The sequence below is a fragment of the Pinus tabuliformis genome, chromosome 1_2, assembly GCF_031772625.1.
Source record: "Pinus tabuliformis cultivar Carrire ecotype Pingquan chromosome 1_2, CPIR1, whole genome shotgun sequence".
NCBI lineage: Eukaryota > Viridiplantae > Streptophyta > Pinopsida > Pinales > Pinaceae > Pinus > Pinus tabuliformis.
The window spans coordinates 1,092,068,651-1,092,077,978 of NC_142298.1; positions in this window are offsets into that span (position 1 = coordinate 1,092,068,651).

The following is a 9,328-nucleotide window of genomic DNA, read 5'->3' on the forward strand; positions in this document are numbered from 1 at the left end:
ATGTACTATCAGTTGTATAATTTTCCAAGTTGTACAGATGGTGCATGCAATTAGTACAAGGCCTATGGATGGATTGCGTAGTTATGGAGAGAAAATATCTCAATTAAATATGGGCTAATTCTCTCAGGAATTGCGCAAGGAAGTAGAGGCTTGTCAGGCAATAGAATTGGCTAAGTGTTAGCTTGAGTTGGTTTGTGAAGCAGAGAGATAGATTATACTTGTGCAGAGATTGTTTGGGTTGAACAAGCATTGTATTTTCTTCTTGGATCTTCTGGTTAATGCAATATAGATAGTCGGGGTTTTGAGCAGTTGCTTTCCCCAAAAAAATAGTGTGTTATGTGTGATTGAAATTCTTCCTTTTCTACTTAGTGTTTTCAATGATAAAATTTTGTTTCCACTGATGAGTAGAGTAGATTCTTGTCTTATGTTTTATCATATCACATAGGATGTTGCATATACAAGTAAAAATCTACAACTTTTGCATTTGTTTTTACACCAATTTTTGCATCACTTTTTGCATCCACCATTACATCTCAATTTGCGTCCAATTTTGAGCTATTTTTATACCCATTTTTGCACCCTTTTGTTGTGTCTACTTATGTGTCTAACGTTGCACCATTATTTATGTCCAATTTTTCGTTAAATTTTGCATCCTTTTTGGTGTCTAATTTTACATCATGTTCCCCATCCAAATTTGCATCATTTTTCTGCCACAATTTGTGTCCACATTTGCCTCTCATTTTGTTTCTAAGTTTGAGTCTAAATTTGCATGTGATTATGCATCATTTTTGGTATCCAATATGATGTCCTTGATTTCACCCATTTTTTAGCCTCATTGTACATCTTGTTTTATGTTTTTTCTTACTTTTTTTTTCCTTTCTTTGCGCCCAAGTTTTCATCCCAAATTTACACCATTCTTTGCATCATCATTTGACATCTTAATTGCATCCTTTTTTGTTTCTTTTTAGCACCCAACTTGGCATCACCTTTTGCATCCTATTTTACATCTAGTGGTATGTCCCTTTTTGCATCTAGTTTGGTGTCCACTTTTGAATCCTTGTTGTGCCAAACTTGGTATCCTTTTGTATGCCAGGTTCTTTTCCCTTCTTTGTGTCTATTGTTGCGCCTTTTTTACTTCTAGTTTAAAACACTTTCCATGTCATTGTTTGCATCTTGTTTTAATGCCTAATTTAACATCCAATTCTACTCTCAATTTTGCATCCATGGTTACATCGTCATTTACATTTGCATTTTACTTCTTGTGTAGAGTGTACTTTTCTTTCCATTTATGACTCCCTTTATGGATTCATTTTACTAATTTCAATTCAATAGTGAAATATATCACAATTTCTAAATATCATTAAAGAAGATATCACAATTCATTATGACCCCGTTTATGGATTCATTTTACTAATTTCAATTGCATATCGAAATATATCAGAATTTCTAATTATCATTAAAGAAGTGATCACAATTCAAATTGATAACAATATTTGTAAAGAAATTTAAGGGAAATTGACAACATCCATCCAAAAACATAGCAATGTCATCATATACAATAATTCTCTATAAAAAAATCATTAACAAATTTTAATTTACATATATGACTATCAAATCAATACTCATCGCACATATCATTATTCCAAAATAAATTCACATCCACACGACGAAGGAACCTTTGGTCCAATCTTCTCATGGCCTAAAGGAATAATAAGAATATGAAGAGATGCAAGATGTTGGTCATAGTAACTACTAAAAATTCTCAATGAGAAATCCATTTTACCCAACTGCATGTCAATTACTTTTTCAATTAGAGGAAATTTCAACTCAAAAATAGCCACCTAAGAAAAAATAAGAAATTAATAAAATAATTCCATGTAAACAGTTTTAATATATCATCTTAATTATTTTACCTTTGTCAAATTTACCCAAATATATGTCACTTAATCAAAATAACTCTACATATATATTTTATATTTAAATTAATTTATGAACACAAGATTGGATAAAATTTGGTAATCTAAAATTTAATATACCATTTTAAATTTATTGTATAAATTCCTAAATATGAGAAACATAGTTAGTCATTAATAAAATTTGATTAAAATTAAAAACATCTTTATGAGAGATTTTTCGGCGTAAATCACATGATATTTCATTTGTCGACACGTTTTGAACCAACCAGTGTGGTTCATCGTCAGGACAAGTTGAATGAACAGATCACATTTTGCATGTTAAATAGATAGAGTAGAACCTCCAACGGCTATATTCCTTGACCAGGTAACGACTACCTAATCAAGGAATATAGTTGTTGGAGGTTCTGCTCTATCTATTTAACATGCAAAACGTGATCTGTTCATTCAACTTGTCCTGACGATGAACCACACTGGTTGGTTCGAAACGCGTCGATAAATGAAATATCATGTGATTTACGCTAAAAAATCTTTCATAAACTTGATATGGATCACAGAAGCCTCAATTCAACAATTAAAAACATTTGTTTTAACGATATTTCTTTTTTAAATATTAAAAAATGTATGCACAAAAATAATTGTTACATAGAATTTATTCAATTAATAATAGTATAAAACTATAAGGTTCACAAAGGTTATTAAGCATTTATTACATACTATTTACTATTGCTTTATTATATATTTTTCTTACATATTTTTTGAAGTGTATCTATTTTAATTTAATATATATATTTTTAATTAATAATAATAATAGTAACAATTTAAAATAAAGTTATAATTTAATTTTATTTATTTATTTATTTAAATTTTGCCATATATATATATATATATATATATATAGATATATATATTCTTATTTCTAATAACATAAATAAAAGAACATATAAAATAATTAAACACATACATTAATATAAATAATTCCAAAAACAAAATGCATACAATTGTATAAATGACATGTTTAAATAATAAAATATTACAATTTCACCACACGTTAGTTTTTTTATATCACATCAAACATTTCTTGCTTTTGGTATTAAGGTTATGCGATCCATGTATAACTCTTTAGGATCCTTCTGAGCTATGGTTGTAGGTCAATTATTTCTACAACAACAATATCTTCTTGTTAGTCATTGGTACACATGGTTGCATGCCAACCACAATATCTTCTTGTTAGTCATTGGTACACATGGTTGCATGTCAACCTTTTTTATTTCCAGAAAGAAAAAATTGTACCTTGTTATTTCAAAAAGAAATCAAATGTTACATACATATACATAGCCGAATAGGTCCAAAAATTAGTTCAAAACTTCACACAGGTCTCATTTTGACGTTATATAATGAGGAAGCGAATATGGAAAAACCAAAATTTTCATAATCTTTAGAAATCATTTCAATTGTAATTTGTCTTTTTGATCTTCTATCCAATATTTAATCACTTCAATCAAGGATATAGATAACATGATGGCATTAGCAGTACTTCATTGGCGCATGTATGGAACATCATCATATCATATCTCAATAATTGTGGCATATTGTATAACATATTAGAGATGTTATATTATAATGTAAGTTATATGACATATTAGACATTTTATAATATAATGTAAGTTGTTACTTTGATTTGTATTAATGTTTAACATTTTTTTAATTGATAAGGAGATTTTTTGAAAAAAAAAATGGGTTAATAATTGGTGGAAGCGATAAATTAATTATTTTAAATATGATATCTTTTAATAACATGGAATATATATTTACCACTAAATTCAAGATCCAAATTTCTCTATCGCATCGTCCAACAGATAAAGGCCCTTGTGATGCCAAAATAGTGTAACAAAAATGTTTGCTTTTTAATTGGCTAACTGTAGAAAATATAATAATGAAAAACACCCACTATTACTCCTATCATATACAGAGAGAAAAAGGGACATTATGAAAAAAAATAGATGAGTGACATCACTGAGTAGATTGAAGTTGTTGTTTTGTTATTCTAGTTGTTATTCTAGTGATCTATATAAATAATAAAATATTCTAGATGACATTTTGATGCTCCATCGAGATATTTCCATTCAAAATGTTGAACGAGAGCTTTAAGAATGCCAGATTTCTGCAACTACCGAGTTGATATGGTATCTCTCATTTTAATTGATTGTCAACAAAATGAGCTTCTTCAAATGAAAGAGATGTCCCAATTGAAATGGGATATGAGCGTTGAACGCATTGCCAAAAAGCTCAAGTGAGTGGATAAATGACAGGGGATGCAAAATCGAGCCTTCCATATCCCTGGAACTGAGGTCGAGAGTGACCACTCTCTATGGATGGCAATGGTTGCAGGTAATACTAGTCCAGTTTCACAAAGGGACATCAACACTCCAATAGGCCACAGAATTATGAGGATCCTTGGTGACGAGCTTCTTAAATTCCAAGAGGGATTCCTGATCATGAGTAAAAAGAAAAGTGTGCCCAAAAATTTTGATTGTTGCATTTTCAAAATAATCTAATCTCACCCAAATTTTTCACAAAAGTGGAAAATATCAGCTGAAAACTTTCAGTTGCTGCATTTTTCAAAATATTCTAATGTCGCCAAACTTCTCTTCAACAATTTTTTCATGGATATGAAAAAGAAAAACCCATTTAAAAACAAAGAAAGTGTGGCCGAGGAAGGCTTTACCATTGGTTGTGGCAATTGCGATCTTCAGTTGTGGCATTTTTCCTTAGCACCTGCTGCAAACAAACGATATTCGAATGTGGCACTATTGCTCAACTACAAACAAATGATCTTTGATTGTGGCACAACTGCAAACAAACTATATTCTAAATTAAATGAAGTCACCCCTCACTTGTATTTTTCTTCCCAAAAAATACAAAAAGCAGGAAATGATGAAATTATTTTGAAAAATATATTTCTTAAAATGAAAAAGTGGCAAATATTAAAAATATGTATATATTTATTCACATTTAAAAACAAAAACAAAAATATTTGAAAAATATAAATTTCTAAAACGTAAAAAGAAAAAATATCAAAATAAATTTGAAATGAGAGTTTTAAAGTAATATTTAAAAATATTACTAATTGTGGTATCTTGTTTCTAAATATTTGTGCATAGAAAATTTTTCTTAAATGTTAAAAAAGTTAATATTTAAAAAATTAAAAATATTACTAATTTTTGGCATTTTGTTTCTAAATATTGGTGCATAGAAACACATGTTATTAATATTATATGGGTTGAAACTTTTAATTTCTTTTTCTAATTAATGCTTAACCCATGATTTATGCTTCATTAAAACCACACTCAACCCATGATTTACCATTCATTAAAAATATTCTCAATATTCTAATTTATATAGATTAAGATATTAATTTTATTTTTAATATTTAATATAGTTTTAGATCACTTGGGAACCATTCACACATAAGGTAGGTAAATCATATTATTAAAAAAAATCACCTATACCCAAATTAAATAATAAAAATTTGTCATGTCATTTTAGGTGCCTAGTCACACCTGTATCTCTATTAAATTTTAAGGGATTTTAATTCGCTTACACATTAAGATGAGGAAATTCGATATTAATGATCCGAATTTAAACAGGAATGCAACAAATTATAGATATAACCATAAATAAGAGATGCAACATAAATAACACTTCATTTCACTAATATCATATATTGAAATATGCTTACAAGCATAATGGAAATAAGACTAGCTCAGGCGACGGTAGATTATCTCTGAGAAGAGTTGTGGCAGCTACATGCCTCTAAAATGTGTTACAATGAGACTTGAAGACCTTTTTATCATTGAGAAACAATGGAAAAAACTAAAACATCCAAAAAACTAACCCTAGGAGATGAAACACGAAACCATATATGGGCCCTGTTGGGGTAAATTGGTACTTCAACTTCCCAGGGTCGTAACTTTAGCATACGATCTCTGTTTGGCACACACGGTACCTCGTTAGAAAGATCTATCCAAGGACTACAATTATGGATAATGAATGTCAACTTGGAAACTCATATCTATGATTTTTCAAAAAAAAAAAAAAAAAAAAAAAAAAAAAAACGTCGTTTAGGGCCTCAAAATGGCTCCAGAAGTTCAGGACCCAAAAAACTGCCAAAAATAGTAAATTGTGCTACAATTAAGGAAACTGAAAAACTAAAAGAAACAATGGTGGGGGTCCAAGTGGAATAGGTGGGTGGCCACCAATATCCACCTAGATCATTCCTCCCCCCTTAGGAAGCAATGGTCCCCATTGCGTTGAGTTCCTCCATGAGATGAGGAAACTTCTGCTGAACTTGGTCCCTAGTGAGCCACTTGCCCTGATGAAGGAGTTGGCTTGCTTTGACAACTCAATATAGTTGGATCCTTTGTTGTCAGGTGTTCTTGATTTGTGTGTCCATGATTGAATCAGTTGTGGCTTGTTGATGCAGTCTAGGTTTAACTCTATTGGTGTGCGTTATTTTTCAATGTCGAATGTATCAAACAATTATGGAAAGTAGGGCCGAAGGTGGTCCACATTGAACACTAGGTGCATATCAAGGAATGGTGGTATATTGAGATCGTAGGCATTGTCCCCTACTGCTTTGGTGATGGTGTATGGCCCATATTGGAGTGAGCGAAGCTTGCAGTGGGGCCCAATGAGGCACTCCTTCTGCAAATGTAGCCAAACTTTGTCGCCCACTTGGAACTTGTGTGGAACCCGATGTTGATCATGTCATTGCTCATACTTAGCATTGGCTCTATCCAATATGTCATGGACCTATTGGCGAATGTGTTGAATGTGCTCAATGAAGCTATTTGCCTTGTCGGCTTAGGATTGGATGTTGGGTTGTGTTATATTCTTTCCACAACTAGCCCATGTAATTAACCTAGGGGTTAAAGGGGGGTTGAGCCCCCCCTTTGTTGCACCGATTACGTAGTGGGGGAGTCACAGGGGGTTTGAGGAGTGCAGGTAACCCTACTCTATGGGGTCCGGGGCAGCACCCTGGAAAATTTTGTTTTTGGAACCTATATTAGGTTGGGCAGACCTACCTATGGTTTTGTGCATGATTTTCGCACATGGTTTTGGATGCAATGGTTTTGGAAGCGATGGTTTTTGGTCCATGGTATTGGATGCTTCGGCATATATAAATATGTATTGTAATGTTAAACAGAACATAATGAAAAATCAAGCTGGTAGTCCCGTTTTGGGATCCAGGGGAAAATCTCTGTGTATATGTGTTTTATGTGATATGCTCTTGCATTGTTTATTTTTTGTGTTCCAGAATTCGTATGCAGGTAATTTCTGTACAGGGTTAAAACCTACATTTGGGATCAGAGCAGTTTTGGCTTCAATGGGACACCTTTGTTGTTGAGGGGTTTCGCTCGGGCCTGTGGTAGACCCCGTTCAGTGGGAGATCTGCGGGACCGATTCTGGTGGTGAAAGAAGATGGCGAGCAGTGGAAAGATAGAGATCGAGAAATTTAATGGTCAGAGTTTTGAGTTGTGGAAACTCAAGATGGAGGATCTGTTGGTGGATAAAGATTAATGGATCGTGGTAGATCCGGGTACTAAACCAACAGGAGTTTCTGATGAAGAATGGAAGAATTTGGATCAGAAGGCAAAGAGCACAATATGATTGTGTGTCTCAGATTTAGTATTGTTGAATGTATCGGGGGAAGCTACGACGAAGGCCTTGTGGGAAAAGTTAGGGACTTTGTACCAATCTAAGTCTCTGGTGAATAAACTGTTCCTATGGAAAAAGTTGTATAACCTAAGGATGAAAGATGGAGACTTGGTGACAGAGCATCTGAATGCATTTAATACTGTGGTAAGTCAGTTATCGTCTGTTGATATCAAAATTTTAGATGAAGATAAGTGCATTAGTTTGTTGTGTTCTCTACCAGATTCATGGGATAGTCTGGTTATTGCAAGAGGTAGCAATGCAATTGCCTTGCAGTTTGATGAAATAGTCTCATCCTTGCTGACGGAGGAGATGAGACAAAAAAATATGGAGAGACAGAATGGTGATGCCTTGTCTGTACGAGGACGGTCCCAGAACATAAACAAAAATAAGTCATCGAGTGGTAGATCTAAATCCCCAAGAAAACCTGTAAAGGTGGTGTGTTGGAAATGCGAAAAGGAAGGGCAATACAAAAGGGACTGTAAATCTAAAGCTCCTAATAAAGGAAAGGGATCTGATGATGCTCCTTCTGCAGAGGCGAAAACCACCTCAGATGAAGGTGGGGATGTGTACTTAGCTTCTTCAAGTACACATGTAGATCATGAGGCATGGTTGATTCACTCAGGTGCATCCTTTCACTTCACTCCCCATAGAGAGTGGTTCTGTGAGTATGAGAAATATTATGGTGGTGATGTCTTCTTTGGGGATGACAGGAAGGCTAGAATCGTTGGTCGCGGAAAAGTAAATTTTAAGTTACAAGGTGGAAGGGTTAGAACACTTCCGAGTGTTCTACATATTCCTGCATTAGCCAGAAATCTGATTTTTGTAAGCAAGCTGGATGATGCAGGTGTAAAAACAGTGTTCGAGAAGGATACCTGCAAGATGGTTTGAGGAGCACTGTATTGATGTGAGGAGTTCATATTAGAACTCTATACAAGCTGCAAGGTAGCACTGTTGTTGATGGGTGCAACAGCTCTGTGGTTCCTGAAAGTGGAGCAGAAAATCTAGTGGTCTCTGGAGAGAAGACCATGTTGTGGCATCAAAGGCTTGGACATATTGGAGAGAAGGGCCTTCGAATACTTCATGGTAAAGGTATGGTAGAAGGTATGAGTAATAGCTCTCTAGATTTTGATTTCTATGAAAATTGTGTAGATGGGAAGCAGAATTAGGTGAGTTCCCCCTTTGGTGGTAAGAGGGCGAAACAGATATTAGAACTTGTGCACAGTGATGTGTTTGGACCTATGAAGGTTCCATCACTGGGTAAGTCTATGTACTATGTATCATTTATAGATGACTTCTCAAGGAATACATGGATATATTTCCTTAAGAAGAAATCTGAAGTCTTTGACAGGTTTAAAGAATTTGAGGCTCTCGTGGAAAACCAGACAGAGAAGAAGATAAATGTGTTGAGGACAGATAACGGTGGAGAGTTTTGCAGTAAGGAATTTGAAGAATTTTGTAAGAAGTGTGGTATAGCATGGCAGAAGACTACTCCATACACACCTGAGCTAAATGGAGTTGTTGAAATAATGAACAAGACGTTGATGGAAAGGGCAAGAAGCATGCTCAGTGGTGTCAAGTTAGGATAGGAATTCTGGGCAAAGGCGGTGGAGACAGCATGTTACCTGGTCAACAGATCACCTTCGTCAATGTTGTAGGATAAGACTCCACAAGAGGTATGGACTGGTAAGAAACCC